Raw genomic sequence first — 17,512 nt, forward strand, 5'->3', positions numbered from 1 at the left:
AAGTTACTTGTGACCAAGTCCACTGACAAGGAACTTCAAAGTCATTAGGGACAATTTGCTTTGAGACTGGGGTTTCCACAGGCACATCTGAGTCGGGGTTTTACAGAATGCAAACTCTAAATGGCATATGCATGCTCCTTAAGGATAGCTCCCTTGAGTCCCTTTTCTCATAATTGCAAAATGAAAACAAAGCTGATCAGCTGCAAAATTTTTTTGCAAAGTAAAGTCAAACCACCAGCAGTTTCAATCCATCTATCAGGAAAGATCTAAACGCTAACAAATATTAGGGCTGTGTTTGTGTATTCCTGATTTACAATTTTATGTAAATTTAATGCAAATTAGGCATGGCCCTAGGGCTCCTGTCAGGATTCCAGTGCAGTCAGTGGTGTGGCAAAGTTTGACTGTAGCTTCTATTAATGTGTTATGGAATTGATTATTGCCGTGTTTAAATTATTGCTCTTCCAGATTGTCTGATTAATAGATTGAAACTAGAATAAAATACATCAGAGACTGGCTGATGCAAGAGTGGTTTAGTCAGGTGGCTGCTATCTTGGTCCATTTTCAATGGCTGACAACTTCATTTTATTCCTAATAAAAGGTGTGTCTACTGGTTTGCAAAGTCCCAATCACAGTCAAAGCATAGCACACTTTCCTTGTACTTTAGTGAAGAGTGCATGAGCTCTGTAATGAGAGACACCAGGGTTTAGATCTCTGGGACAACATTTAATAAGATATGTAACTAGAAATATGTAAACACATCGAGGTGTTAATTTATCAGCTCCCTTGGAGCACGTACAGGTACACACATGTACAAACACACACACTCCTACCTCAAAAGGAGAATTTTTTTAACCTGATTAAGTGGTAAAGGGAGAAGTGATAACTAAGGCTCTTCAGAACAAATTTTATCTAATGGCCTGTTATTAATACTATCTTGTGATTTTTCTTTCTTAGTATTTATTGTATTTCATTCATATATTTATTTATAATGTTCTATGCTTTAAAAATCCTGCTTAACTCTGAGATTTTTTTAATACAATTTTAGTATCTTTATAGCTTTTATTGTCATTAGAAGGATCCTAGAGAGACCACAATAGATATTTTGTATTGTCCTATACTAAATAAAATTCAATGATCTGACTATTATATTTCTTGGTGAGGAAGAGATGAGAAAAGAAACCATTAAGTGTAAGTTTTTTGCTCAAGATCACACATAATTCAGGGAGCAGTTGAGAGCCAAGCAGATATGAAGTCAAATTTAAAGCACTTTCTAATAGAAAGGAATCTTCCCTTATAATTTTTTAAGAACTACTATAAGGGTTTTTTATTTAAGTCTGAGCTGATACACAGAGTTTCTTCTTTTATTTTATTTATTTTCTTATTTACCTGTGTACTTTTAAGCTACAAAACATGGCCTTTGCAATAAGGTTAAAACCAGAGCTCAGTTAGATCTTATTATACCTACCTTCATACCATGGAAGTGCTAGTGAAAATTAAGTTAACATAATATTAAGGGTTGGAAAAGAGCTACATTGTCAAGTGCTATTTATTGTCTTGTTTAATTATCATATTACTATTAAGTAGATATAAATAATTTTATATGTATATTAAAACTTTTATACACACACATATATTCAAACAGTTAAAGTTCAGAGACAATAAAAAATATCCAAAGTTCCCTATTGGCTTAGGACAGAGTTTCAAACCCACATCTATCTGATTCAAGATAATATATTTTTTTCTTCTTTTAACATATTGCTTTTTTTAAAAAAAATAATTTATTTTTGTTTTTGCACAAATGGGATGCAACTTTTCATTTCTCTGGTTGTACATTATGTAGAGTCATACTCATACATAGGGTAATAATGTCCATCTCATTCCACCAACTTTCCCTGACACACACCCCTTCCCTTTCTCCCCCTCTCCTCTGTCCAATCCAAAGTTCCTCCATTCTTCCCTTGCCCCCCAAATTATGGATCAGCATCCACTTATCAGAGAAAAAATTTGGCCTTTGGTTTTGGGGGATTGGCTTACTTTACTTAGCATGATATTCTTCATTTCCTGCCAATGCCATAATTTCATTCTTCTTTGAGGCTGAGTAATATTCCATTGTATAAATATACTACAGTTTCTTGCTTTGAGAGAAGCAATGAGGAACAAAACCTGTATTTATAAGGGGTATGAAGACAGGATTGTCTTTTCCTGGAGCCAGTGTCATTGAAAGGAAACTTTTAGACAATTGTATAGATATTGGCATGTGTGACCCCTAGCACCCGATGTCTGCCACTTATCTTTTATATTCAGCTTTGAAATTGTCAGAGGACTCATCCATTCACATTATTTATTCCCCCTGATTCTTACTCTGTGAATCATCTATATATGGTTTTTACCCCATCCAAGATTCTACTTCTATGTATGACTGACATCATTCTTTTTCCCAGATCCACAGCCCTTTCCTTCAAACTCTAAGAACCTTTAATGTCCTTCCTTGATCACCCTCCATGGTTTCTGCAAATCCATGTAATTTCTTTTCTTTAATCAATGATGAGGACACCCTTAACTCAAAGGAGCTCTGAGATAGCATTACAGAATCATGACTCCGCAGTTACACTGCTTGATTCAGATCTTTTTTCCTTCATATTAAATATGTAAATGTTGGGATAAATAACTTGATTTCCTTAAAGCCCGATTGTGCCATATGTGAAGTGGAGATTAAAATTAGGAATTTTAAATCCTCCTAAATTTATCATAAGAAAAAGTTAGGTAGACCACCTAGCTTAATGTCTGGAGACCATGTATTGTAACCCAATAGATGGTGATGATGTTGGTGATGCTGGAGAACAAGACAGTGCTGTTGCTGCTCCCATGTTTCTGTAAGGCTCACCCTTGTGCTGGAGTGCGCCCAGAGTCAAACAGCTGTTTTGACTCTCTTAGGATTGGAGTGGGCTCAGGTTTACTTCTTTGGCACTCTAGAAGGCTTTGTAGACCTATATCCCTTTGAAGTTCTTACCTATATTTATTAAAGATGTTTGAGTCAAAAATAAAGTTCATACCAACAGCATTTAGAGTGTTTGTTCAATTTTAGATGGGTGAAATCTCCATAGGATTGCTGATTCAGTAGATCTGGGTAGTGTCTGAGAATTTGCATTTATAACAAGTTCCCAGGTGATGCTGATACTGCTGATGTAAGGACCAGATTTTGGGAACCACTGTACCAAAAGATTTGTATTCTTTAATATCACATGGAGGAAAAGAAAGAAAAAAATATATGTGGGAAGCCATACTGCATAATTTTACTCATTTTCAGATAGTGGTACCACTCCAAATATTCCTAAAATTCATCTTTTTAGACATGAAGACATGAGACAGAGAACAGATAGAACAATAGGTACCTTAACTTTCACACTCCCTTTTAGGCCCTCAAAGATGCTTACATAACTTAGCCCTCTGGAATGAAAATCTTCTCTCTCTCCCTAAACTGTCCCTTTTCAGGTGTTGAAGCAGAAAACAAAATTATTGTGTCATACTGGTTCATGAGGGTCACCACACATAGAATATCCTTGTTGAAATAAATATGCTGAGATTTTTGCTAGACTCTGTGTTTGTCTAAATGATAGCTATACACACTTTCCTCATAAGGTTAACTAAAGAAAGCTTTGCGTCAACAAAATTTATAGTTGCCTTTGAGATCCATTCTAATTTCTTGATATTAAATATTCCATCTGTGTAAGTCAAGGGTACCTAAATACAAACATGTATTTGATATACTTAATAAATTGAGAGACCCTTATCTGAAGCCAGATTTTTTTGGTTCCCATGCCAGCAGCTTTATGGAGTCCAAGATCAAAGATTAAAAAAACACCACCCTTAACTTCAGTAAAATAAACAAATGAATATCAATGGCATTATTTTCAATAATAATTTATTCATTTTTTTTCTTCAAATGTTACTGTCCTGTGATTTTGATCTTTCTGATCATGCTGATATGGAAGCATATGTATTAAGGCAATGTTTCTCTAGATAGGATCCTTGATAACCTGCAGCCAAGTCAACATTATAGTTTTTTATACTTGTTAAAATGCAGATGCCTGAGAACCACATCCAGAACAACTGAAGTAGAATCCTTGTGGATGGGAGCAAAACTTGCGCTTTGTAGGTGATTCAGACAAACACAAAAAAATCGAGAACTACTATTCTAAGGATCTAAGCAATCAATGAAAGGGATTTACTGCTGACTGACTGCTCATTTTCCCATATGACACTGCATCAAATTGTATTTAAAAGTATGTACAGCAGGTAATAGAGGATTACAATAATAATATTATAAATAAACCTGTGAATTCATTAAAAAAAAGTAATCAATCAGGTTGCTTTAGCCCTGAGAATAGTAGCCCTCAAAATAAGTATAATTCTACAACTTCCATGTATATATAAATACCAAGAAAATTATGATATGAGGATTATTTTAAAATGTGAATCTTATTTTTAAATATTCCATTCATTATACTAACTTTTATCCTACCTTAAATGTATGTGACTTGCACTATATAATTCATGGATTGGTATCAATACTAGATATGGACACACACACATAAATAAATATAATATGGAAATGATCATATCCCTGTTGAGAATTTGGCCTTATTCTTATGCCATTCTAATTTATTAGCTTTTTTTTTTTTTTTCAAAATGGTCTAATGTAGAAAAAACTAATATTGGAGGGTTTTTTTTTAACATTTTAGAATTTTAAAATGTTTTACAAATAAATTCACTTAGGATTAATAATAACCCAGAATTTTTTCTCACACTATGAATCAAATCATACACATTGCTAGTGGAAATATATTGATTATTTGTCAGGATATTTGTTGCATAATCGCCATCATTAAAACAATGTAATTGTGAAATGATGTGAGAGTGAAACTTCTTTTAGAACCAACATGCTTTGTTTTTCTTTTCAAATTCCCACCCTTAAAAAGTGACATTTCCTGAATCTCATTAATCATAGAACATTTATATCGAAATACAGTTGCAATGCCTATAGCTTCTCTTTCCTTTTAATATTTTTGTTGTTGTTGTAGTTGGACACAATATCTTTACGACACAATTCCTTTATTTAATTTATTTGTTTTTTATGTGGTGCTGAAGATCAAACCCAGCACCTTGCGCCTCGAATGTGCTAGGCAAACGCTCTACTGCTGAACCACAACCCCAGCCCCTATAAATGCTCTTTTAATTTACTAATTTAAAACTCAAATAAGCATGAATTAATTTTTTCATGAGGAATAGTCTACAACCTAGTATTTCTAGGATCAAATTTTTAGAAGCCAGTTTTACAATTCTGTTAAGAAGTTCTGATGCTAATACCAAAATCTATTACACAGAGCTTTAAGCAGGTATTTTTTTCCTCTCTCAATCCCTTTCTTTATTTCTTTTGTTGTTGTTGTTGTTATTTCATTCTTTCTCCCTTCCCTCCTATTCTTTCCTTCCTTAATAAACATCATGTTGCATTGATTATTAATTAAATAATTGATCATTGCCTATAAAATTCCATACAAGTTTTTCCACTGCATTGTTATTAAATTTAGCCTGTAGCTCTTCTCATTTTTAAGTATTCTAATAAAATAAGAATTTGAAATCTTCATTAATTTTATTTGTTCTTAAGGTAATTTCTCTTGATTAATGAGATTCCTAGTAATTAGCTGGAATTATCATTGGACTTTATGTGCTAAAGTATACTAATTTTCCTACTCTAGAGCTTAATTTTTCAGACAATAGCCTCTTGATTGGCTGTTAATAGATCAGGTTTAGTCTTAAAAGACATCACTATCCATCACAGTAAAACGATAGTTAATAAGAAGAAGTGATGTTTGAGGAGAAAATATTTGGGAATATTTTCTCATGCTGAGACCTCTCCTTGACCTAAACTTGACATTCTCCTTGAGGAAGGAATTCAAGTTTTATCCAAGTCAATCCCATCTATTCCTAATTATTTTTTTCATTTCAAAGCTTTCTCTATGTATCTGTAGCCCATTTTTAAGAGTTTATATCCACACACTGTACAATTCAAACTACATTTGTCTTTCTTGAAGACAACTGTCATCTCAAAGATGAGAAAAAATAAGAGAGAAAAAGTTATTGTATTCCAGTAGTGGCACCAGAGAGGTCTCAGAAAGAAACTGTGGACTTATGTGAAAAAGAAATCTACTTGAAGACAGAGACTAATGAACATTCAGCAAAGTACTCCAATCTTTAATCATTGCTGCACTAGAGATTTTAATACCTATGGTTAGAATTTTGAGGGTTATTAGACAGATTTGGAGATAGATATTTATTCCATATTGGGTTTGAATCTGCTAGATATTATAACAATGTATAGTACAAATGACAAATTATTTTTACTTACATTTTCTTTATATCATACATGGCAACTCAGAGATCTGCTCATTTTTACAAAGTTTACCTGAACATTGAAATAAATATATCTATACTTTCAAATATTTAAAAAATAGCATCATAAGCCACTGTAAATCATAATTATATATAGAACATTTATATTTTTCATATTAGTAGGATACTATAAAACTATGAAAGGCAACATTTTTGGTGGGAATGTAAATTTTTTCTAATTAGTTATAAATGATGATAGAATGCATTTTGACACATTTAAAAGCTCAAGAAAGAGTTCATTATCTGTACTCATATATATACTCACACTATATATATTTCCATATATATGTATACATATATATATATATATATATACACATACTTACCATAATACATATATGCATATATGTACACACACACATATATATGAGCATATATACAAATATACTGTACACACAAACATGCGCATTTTAATTATATCAGTTTGCTATAAATAAGTAGCATTTATTTTGGACAATTATATAATCGATGGGCTCTCTAAAATTTTTCCAGTCTTAGGTCTACGTGAATGACAATCAACTTAAATATACAAAACACAATAAGTCTCCTTTTTTCTTTTTATTCAAAAAGCTTTTAGGCAGGCTAGATTGTTTTGGAAAAACAGCCCAACATGTGTCAGGGACTATACAAGGAGGAATTCTGAGTGCTGGTATCTCTGAAAGACCCAGGTCCCAAACAAGAAAGTGGCTGAGTGGAGAGGAAGTCAAGTAAGGTTAGGACTTTGGCTACATTCAAAAGGAGTAAGTAAGTAAATAAATATGTTTTGGAATAAGTTCTTATTGTTGAGAAGAAATGCATAACTATGAAGAATGAGGAATCTGAAACCCTGTGGTTTGGGATTGAAATTAGAGTTATCAGTGCTCATTCTTGAGGTGCTTATTATTTTAATGGGGATGATAGAGAGAAATATGTGTATGTACTTCATAGCCCTACCATTGAGAGGCCAAGGAACACTGACACCCTAGTAGCACGAGTGTTCCTAGGACCTAGCACCCAGATGTGGTTCACTATCTATGAAAAGGAACAAAGATTAGTTGGAGAAATAGGTGATTCAGGGCTGGATGAAGGTGGGAATAATATGAGTATAGAGCATATTTTACACAGGAAAATAAAAAGTACTTAAAATATAATGTTGCATATTTAAGTACCAAAGAGATTTCTACCAGCTAAGTCCAGGATGATTTGGGTATCAAAATAATGATTATAATATAATATGATACATATATTACATGATAGCATATACATGTAATATATATATATATATGTAATAAATTATATGCTAGATATTAAATAAAAATAATATAAATTTCTTTGTTAGAATGGTGACTAATAAATGTAGAAGAAATGATGAAAATTGAAAATTATCATTTGTCAATCATCACAGAAGTAATTTATGCAGACAAAAAATATCAATGGATTCTAAAAGTTGCAAGTAAAAGAAAAATAAGGAATGCAATTTTTAAATAATCTTAAAGTAACTCCCCACAAAGTATTTATTCAAACAAAGGGTGAAAAGAATAGTAAGAAAAGTAGAGAAACCTAGCTGAGACTTTACCAATCAAGTGATCAAAGTGTATACACTACCATCATTAATGCTAACTGGCATCATGTGCCAGAAGAGAGCAAGCAATCCAAACACAGCATTACTTCTGTAATATTTCTTTCAAATGCTTAGTCTAAGTATGACAGGACATTAGGCATATCCAAGCTGACATTTTAGAGCAGAACTCTCTGTCCTCCAATCTTCATAAATATCAGTGCCATTGAAAGTCAGGAGAGATAACGGAACTGCGTAAAGATTGAAAGACACTGGAAAGGTACTACAGTTAGGTATAATACATGATTCTACATGGGATCTTTATGCTAAAAAGATATGATGGAGCAATAATAAAACTTGGGTGGAGTCACTGGGTACATGGGAATTCTTTGTAAAATTCTTGTAATTTTTCTGTAAATATAAATTATTTCAAAATAAAATGAAACAAACTCTAATAATTAAGGCAAGTATTAGTAATAAAATTAGTGAACAGAATCCAAAATAATATTATTTATAGCATAATTAAATGGAATTTTCAAGCTTAATATACTATAAAAATATGTACAAATACAATCCCAAAATAACAATGGTCACATGTTTTCTCTGATTTATGGAGGCAAACCCAAAATAAGCAGGAAGAGAAGAAGAGTGGAAGTTCACTGTAGTAGACAAAAAAGAATGAAGGAAAGCAAAGGGGAATAGGAGAAGGAAAGACAGTAGAATGCTTCTGACATAATTTTCCTAAGTACATATCTAAATATACCACCCTGAATGCCACCATCATAGACATCCATAAGAGTAGGGTCTTAATTAGAATAAGATATATTTGATGCTTCTGTAATTATATCAAAATGGACTGTACTTTCATGTATAACTAAAAAGAACTGATAAAATAAAAATATATTTTAAATATTACATTAAAAGTCAAATGGAAAAACATGAGATAATACCAATAACTAATAAAATACTTGTAACATAACTCTACCTCTCAATATTTAAATATTCAATAAATTTAGTCTGGTAAGTATGGACCATATTTTTCTTAACATGAAAAGGACAATTAAACTCATAGTAATAAAAGTTAGGAAAAGGAATACCAACAATTATTATTTTTATTTGACATAAGCTTGAAGATTCTGCTCAATGCAGTCGAAAGAAAATAAAAATGAAAAGATTCAGTTAAGTTGAAGGACGAAATAAACTTATCAATATCTCTAGGCAATTATGATTAATAACTAAACAAATGCTTATAAATTAGCGAGAAAAATATTGTCACTAAAAAATGTTTAATATGTATGTTGTCTGGTTATCTGAAGAAATACATAAAATTAATAATATTTAATTTAGTTATAATAAACACATAAAATCAACTTAAAATGTACACTCACAAAACTGAAAAATTAAAAAATTTACAAATAAATTAGGGTGCAGTAGTATATGCCTATAATCCCAGGAATTTGAGAGGCTGAGACAGCAGGATTACAATTTTGAAGTCAGGCTCAGCAGTTGAACAATAACCTCAGCAACTTAGCATGTTTCAAAATAAAAACCAAAAAAGACTGGGAATGTAGCTCAGCAGTAAAGTGCCCCTGGGTTCAATCCCCATTACTTAAAAAAAATAAAAATAAAAAAGAAAGGAAGAATTAAATAAGCAAGGTAGAAAACCTAAATGCAGAAATTAGAGAATAAAGGAAAAAGTTTTTAGATTTTTTTTAATGGAACAAAATAATTTTTTAATGGCAACACAAATAAAATTAAAGATGTAAGGATGTTAAAATATACACATGGTAATTTTCCTTAAGATAAATGGGATTTTTCATGTGCTTAAAAATTACTTGGGAGACTTTGTTGAAATTATTTTAAATATATCACATTACTGATGAAGAATAGGTGGTCACAAAAAGCAAACTTTTTAGAAATGTATTTGCTTTATTAGGGATGATGATTTCTACTAGATGCCAAAATATTTATGAAGCCAGGCCTATATATATCTCCCTGTAACCCAGTGACTCCAGAGGCTGAGGCAAGTGGATTGAAAGTTCAAAGCCAGGCTCAGCAATTTAGCAAAGCTGTAAGCAAAACTCTGTCTCAAAATAAAAAAATAAAAGAGGGCTGTGGATGTGGCTCAGTAGTTAAGTGCTCCTGGATTCAATCCCCAGTAATAACAACAAAAAGAAAAATAAAATACATATATGTCAAAACAGTATGTTTTTGATTTAAGAATGATCACCTCAGTAGATACCAATGAAAGGCCCAAAGCTACCACATTTAATAATGTCACATATAATACAAGATTTTTTTAAATCATGAAGAAAGTATGATTCAGAAATGGTTTTGAATATATTAATTGAAGAAAAAAATAAAGTTATTATTATTATTTAACGAATTATTATTTTTTACTCATAAAAATTGATACCCCATTTCTTAAAATTTTTATAGAAATAAAGCCAAAGACTAAAAGATTCAATAAATATATATTTCAACAGAGTGAGGAAGGCTTGCTTGGCATAAAAGTAAATGAAACGGCAAACAAAAGTCCTGAATAAATTTGAGTATATGTATGTACATAAAATATATAAAGTTAAGAGAAGTAGCAAAGTTACTGAAACACAAAATAGGTAACAGATAAAGTTTTCATACCTTTGATATATGAGCAGATTGCAATTAATACAGAAAATAAAGAAAAATCAATAAAGAAAATATAGCTAAAATTCGTCAAAGGACATTGATTGCCAATCTGTAAAAAGAACACATGGAAATAGAAAAACATAGGAAATTATTAAAATCTCAGCAATAATCAAAGAAATAAAAAGAAAAATAGTAACAAAATGTTATTTTTTAAGCTAGCAATACTGGGAAAGGGTTAACAAAAAGAGGATATCCAGAAGTGGCAAATCAATAGGAAAACTGACACTTTTTTATCTCCCTGTCGAGAGTGTAAATTAGTAGAAACTTTCCCTAGGCGAAAGTAGGGATGTCTATCAAAGTTTTTAAATATATATCCATCATTTGACCCAGTAATTTGTCTTCCATGAATATGTAAAAAGAAAAATAGATTTTTGTACCAAGTGGCCAATGCAGAATTATTTTTAAAATATTAAAGGAAGATGTTCAAAATATTGAGAAGAAGGACTTGAGAAGTTACATTGGGGATATTTCCTAAGAACTACTATTAATGTGAACATTATAGTGGCTGCTCAGAATCTAAACCTCTTCCTTACATTAGGAAATTTATCTCCTTGTCGACATTGTCAGGATACAGGCATCACTGCTAGGTGTAAAAGCTGAAATAAAGTTTACATATCCTGAAACTAGGGCTCAGCCATGAAATGCAGTCTTTAAAATTTCAATGTCCCAGATTCAGAATTATTAATCAACATTATTAATATAAGAAACTGAGAATCAAAGAAAATCTATGCATGTAACTGGTGGCAACTGGAGCAGTGGGTTAATGTGGGAGTGTTTGGGTCACTGATACTCCAGTAAGGCTGGATCCATTCTTGGATCTGTATTGCTGCTAGTGGGAACTGCAGCATCTTATGTTCTATTCACCAGTGGTCCTGCCCCTATAACAAACAAGATGCTCAGGCACAATTTTCACTGTGCCTCTTTCCCAAAGGTGTGAGCTACAATGAGTTCCTTTCTATACTAGACAGCCAGAGATATTTCTCTGTTTCTTCCAAATAAAAGCTCTTGAGATATGCAGCTAAACAGCCATTAACCAGTATATTTTAGAAAATATTTTATTAAATGATAAAAATCTATGCAACTTATGGTCAAATGAAGTGACAGTTTTCTAAACAGCATAACCTCCAGCATTCATTCTGCAAACTGTAGTCAATACACACTCACATCATATGCACTCACATATCCATTAGAAAAAAATGAAGGTAGAATGAAATACACCAAATAATTTTACAATGCTTTGGGGGGTTTTGGCTTCATAGATAAAATTTTATATTATTTTGCTTCTAATCTTATGTGTACATTGTGTGCATATACTATAGCTAGATAAAGTGCAATATTTTTTTAAAAAATAACAAATATGATTATTGAATGGACAAACTATAAGAAAAAACACTTCTTTTAAATTTCTTTTATGCTTTCTTCCTCCTTTTTCCTTTTAATTTATTTTTCCTTCAGCCCTCCATCATACTCTAAAATGAGCATTCATATTCTTTTTCTTTTTTAAAAAAATTGTTCTAATTAGGTATACATGACAGTAGAACGCATTTTGGCACATCATACATAAATGGAGTATAACTTCTCCTTCTTCTGGTTGTACATCATGTGGAGTTACACAGGTTGTATGGTCATATATGCACATAGGGTAATAATGTCTGATTCCTTCTACTATCATTCCTACCCCCTTATCACCTCCCCTCTCTTTACTCCACTCTGTCTAATCCAAAGTACTTCTACTGAGCTTTCATATTCTTTTCTCATTTCTTTTCTTTTTTAATGGAGGAAGCAAACTGATAAAGTCATCAAAGGCAAGTAGGCCTTAAGTTATTAAGTTATCATGCCTTACAAGGATATATTCTTTTTAAAAGACATAGTATAAAGATAATGTTGCATGCACCTGGGTACATACACACTACAAAGTCTTGGGGAGAAGGAATGAAGTCAGAGATTTTGTGTCAGTAAGACTCTGCCAATCTCCTCAATTCAAGTAAAACTGTAGAAGAAGCATTTTTATGTATAAAGTTTCCAATTTAAATTTTTAAACACCTCAAAAAAAAAAAAACCTTAATCAGGACCTTGTGGATGCTCCTATAACCATCTGCTGGCTTTACTTCCTTGTCTTCCTAAGCTGGAGCCTGTAATGTGACATTTCAGTGATCCCCTTCACAGCACCAAAACTTCAAGTTTATTTGATCTTATCTTGTTCTGAACTCTCCAGACTCTCATCCATGAGTGACTCCTATAATTCTTTTTCTTCTCTACTTTACAGAGTATTAAATTATGCTAGGAAATTGGATACCATGACATTTTATTGAGGATCCTACGAACTCATGCTAACCTCATTTGAATCCTCATGTTTTCTGTACATCTTTTCATTCATCATTTGTTTTCAATTCAATTGCCTAAAATAACTTTACTTTTCTTTTTCCATATTCCCTATTTTCATCCTCCCACTGCCCCTGCCTGTCAGTCTTATGTTATTCTCTTTGACCCCTATTTAATTACACTATTTAAAAAGTCCCTCTTTTCCTGCAATCTCTTTTCCCTTTATTTCTGAAATAATGTACTATCCCTATTTTTTACCTCTTAAACTCACTCATCTTGAGTTCTGTGATCTTCATATTTCTGCATTTCACCAGAGCTGTACATGCTTCTCCTTATTTTTGAGATCTTCCACTAATGACCTCATCTTTGACTATAACATCTTTATGTTTTAATTCCAAGTATCCATTGTCAACCTCGCCCTTTATGTTCTGAATTCTAGCCCAGAAAGAACTATTAAACATTTCTTTCTATCTCGTCAGCCACTTCATGTTTATTGTGCTCAGGTCAAAATTAATTTTTACCTCCAAAGAATTTCTTCATTTTTTTCTGATATCCTTATTTCTGGTAATGACATGATTTATCTTCCTGAAACAGGTTACTTCTAAATTCTCCATTTCACCTATATCTTTTTTTTTTCAATCAATGATTACATTTTTGTGAAGCATGCTTTCTTACATTCTCTAAATTAGACCCTCAGTACCTCTTTCCCAGATTTTTTTTTTCAAAAAAAGTGCAATCTATTGCTTTTACCTTTTTGCATTCTAAACTGCCCTGAACACAACTTCTAGATATTTGTGAGATGTAGCTCTGATACTCTCTTATCTCAATTCTTTATAGTTCACAATAGTGACAGAATAGTCTAATTTAACGTGGTTCTCCCCCAACATATTGTTCTAAACTTACTTCTTCCAATGTGTATATACTAGGTCCTGTATGATCAAACTCCTCCCCAAAATTATGAAAATTGAGTCAATCAGGCACAGAATATGAGAAAGTGTACTCCTGGCAGAACCAGAGACTGTGTAAAGGCTAGAACATGGTAGAACATGGTGAGCGATGAGGGATGAGAAACAGAGGCAGGCTGCTGAGATACAAAGAGCCCTACAAATATGGTGGAGTTTGGTTTTGGTTTGTCTTCTTTTTCAGTGAAGGTGTATAGGGTTCCTAAATTAACAGAAATTGACTAAAGATTTTAAGCAGAGGAGTAACAATGAATTTCAATTGGAAGTTCTTTTTTTTTTTCCTTTAGGTAATTATTTTAATTTCAAGTACAATTAATACATGTACATGTATTTTAATTAATACATGAACATGTATTAATTGTACATATTAATGAGTTCAATGTGATATTTCCTTCCATACATGTATACATACCATGTATTAATCAAATTCAACCTCTCTTTATCCACCCTTTCCCCCTCAATATCCTTCCCAGTCACTAGTAATAACTACTCTATATTCAGGTTGACTTTGTTTAGGTGCCACATATGAAAAGGGAAAAGGAACTGTTATACATAGTTGGTAGAAATGTAAATTAGCACAACCATTATGGAGAAGTATGGAGGTTCCTCAAAAAACTAAAGATGGAGCTACCATATGATCCAGTAATCTCACTTCTGTTTATATAGCCAAAGGAAATTTTCAGCATACTAAAGAGAAATATGCATGCTTGTGTTTACTACAGCACTATTCATAATTGCTAAGCTATGGAATCAGTCTATTTGCCCATCAACCCTTGAGTGCATAAAAATGTGGCATATATATATATATATATATATATATATATATATATATGCACAATGGAATATTATATTCCACAACCACAAAGAAGAAAAAAATTCTGTCCTAGAAGTAAATAGATGGACCTAGATGACATTATGTGAAATAAGCTGAACACAGAAAGAAATACCCAGTGAGATATTTATAAAATGTCACCCAGCATACTATATGTAGTTTCTCTGTCATGTCTTACTTGATTTTACCATCCAAAGGCAAATTCTTCCTTCTCTAGCTCATAAACACATTTATCTCTACCTTAAAACATGTTGTATACTACTTTTTAACACAAGTATTTGATTACACCTTTCCTCCACCAGCACAAAGTTCCCATAGTACATAGAATGGGACTGATTATCTTGAAACCACACAAAGCTTCAGAAAATGGAAACTTCATAGAATACCTGGCAATGGATGATGAGTCTCATTTTCTAAGAGTGATATCCAGGCTCACAAGGCAGAGTGGGATCACATAAGAATGTTCAGACTGTGGATGACAATCTTAGTTTTTATACATTGTGATTTTTTATCCCGCTTCCTTTGTATGGATGGAGCAAATCTTTGTAATTATCTATACCTGCTCACTCTGCTTGAAATAGCAATAAGTATTATCAAATCATTTACCAGGATGTAATGAACATCATCCAACTCATAATCACTGAATACTTTTTCTAAAGAAAATGCTTCATTTTTTCTCCTAATATTTGCTATATTAAATCTGAAAGAAAACTTATTATTTTCTATCACATATCCAGTCAGAAAAGCTGGACCAGGCAGGCCTATAAGTTAGCAAAAATGAGAGCATTTCAGATTGTTCCAAGGAAGAAAAATGTGGGGAGATGTAACTTTCCCGAATGCTGATTGGTTGGTGAGCAGATAATGATTTATGGCACATTTTAAATTACTCTTCTGGATGGAATGGTTTATGGAGGGGGGAAATGGGATTGTTCTTTAATATCCTGAAGCATCTGAAAACCTATGCAACTTTCATTGATCTGCTCTCTGCTGGATAATACTGCTATTTAAAATCGATGACATATTTACTTCTCTCGGAATGCCTCCATGGTTGTAAACCATTCTTTGTTGTTTGTTGAGAAGTAAATTTCTTATTCATTTTCCTGTTTAACTAGGGTTTCTTAGACTTTGGGGTACCCCAGTTTTGTCAGCATTGAGTCTATCTTTTTATTATACTCCCTCTTCCATTTTCACTTCATAATCACTTGAGATAACTTGAGGGTCAATAGTCCTCAACAATCTCTGAAGTATAAAATTGACTACTAAATTCTGCATATTGCTTATTGCTCATCACCCATTTCTCAGCAGAATGTTCCCTAACTCTTCTTTAATAAAAAGAAAGAAAGATTAGCTCGATGTTTTCATTTTGTTTTATTCAGGTTTGGGGTATAATTTTAAATTTTTTTTTTAAAGCAATGGCAAGATACAGCAAACTATATGTCCAAAGATGAACAATAAACTTCCTATATCAGAAACTAAGATCAAATTTTATAGCAGCTTATTTTATCATCTTAAAAAAAAAAAAAAAAGAAAGTTCTTTAACTGAGTTAAGAGGGGAATAAACCTGTTCAAGAATGTTGCCCTGCCAAAAGGCCCAGGATTGATGAGGCAGCAATAACCAGGGGATATTTGCCAGTTCACCAATGCCAAGTCCTTGGAGTAATTTTGTGGCCGGTGACAGCTGGTATTCTCGACTGGAAGGCTGTTTCTGTATACATCTATGATTTGCATATTTATATACCTCTGGCTGCTGTATGAGGGCTACATTTCACAGCAGTGCATATAAGCTGTGTAGCCTTGCTGCTTGAGTGCCTGTGGGCATGAGATGGTGAATTGATTTGGATAAAAGGAAAATTGTAGGTTTTTGTGTTTTGCAGGGTAGCCAGTAACATCACGTTTTTGTTTCTCTGTCTTCATCGACTTCGGTAATATTTCTGAGGCATCTCTATGATGGGCTACCATGGGAGGCAGTTAGATGGCATGATCGCCAGGCAGGTCCAAGCTCCGACATTAAGACATCATCAGACAATGCTAGAAAAAATGACATTAAAGAAATAGATCTAGTCAAGTAGAAGACTGACACAAATTGTGGGATTTGCACAGTGAACAGAGATCCCGATGTTTCTAGTTGAACTGTAGAGGACATATGAGGGTAGGAACTGCCATACTAAACCAGACATATGAACTCTGCTGCAGCTTCTCTTTCTAAATAGTAAGAGAACAGGGATTCTGGAACAGAGTGGGATCTGTGAGGACAATTGCCAAAGTTTTAGAAACATCAAGTAGAAAATAATTATTGTGTAGAAAGAAAGGGGGAGGTGTGTTGGATGAAAAACTGAGAGGAATGCAGCTTGAAGGAAACAGAAGTTAGATAAACAACAATGAATAGGTGGAAATGAAATGATTAGGAGGAGATATTAGGGTAGGTGTATGAGATAAATAATTTTTAGGTAATTGATAGAATGTAAATCATCATTTGCTATGAGATTTTTTTAAAAATAAGGTTATCAGGGTGTTGGTATAAATGGTGGGTGGGGTCTTTGATGGAAAAGATAATCTGAAGTAGGTTGCTTTCAAAGGCAGTCAAAGGAGTGGCATCAAGAAAAAGATAACCAGACTGAAATTTTAATGGAATGGGGCATATTTTTTGTGAAAGATTAAAATGTATATTATCTGGCAAAAATATTCAAATTCTATGTGAAGAATAATGAAGAGTTTAAAAGT

At 32.6% G+C, this 17,512-nt stretch overlaps 1 protein-coding gene across 1 annotated transcript in view; it reads left to right on the forward strand.

Moving 5' to 3' along the window:
* Lsamp (limbic system associated membrane protein) overlaps positions 1-17,512 on the forward strand; it is a 592,547-nt gene that overhangs the window by 332,246 nt on the left and 242,789 nt on the right. The gene's annotated exons all lie outside the window — the stretch shown is intronic.

The sequence above is a fragment of the Marmota flaviventris genome, chromosome 8 (assembly GCF_047511675.1).
Source record: "Marmota flaviventris isolate mMarFla1 chromosome 8, mMarFla1.hap1, whole genome shotgun sequence".
NCBI lineage: Eukaryota > Metazoa > Chordata > Mammalia > Rodentia > Sciuridae > Marmota > Marmota flaviventris.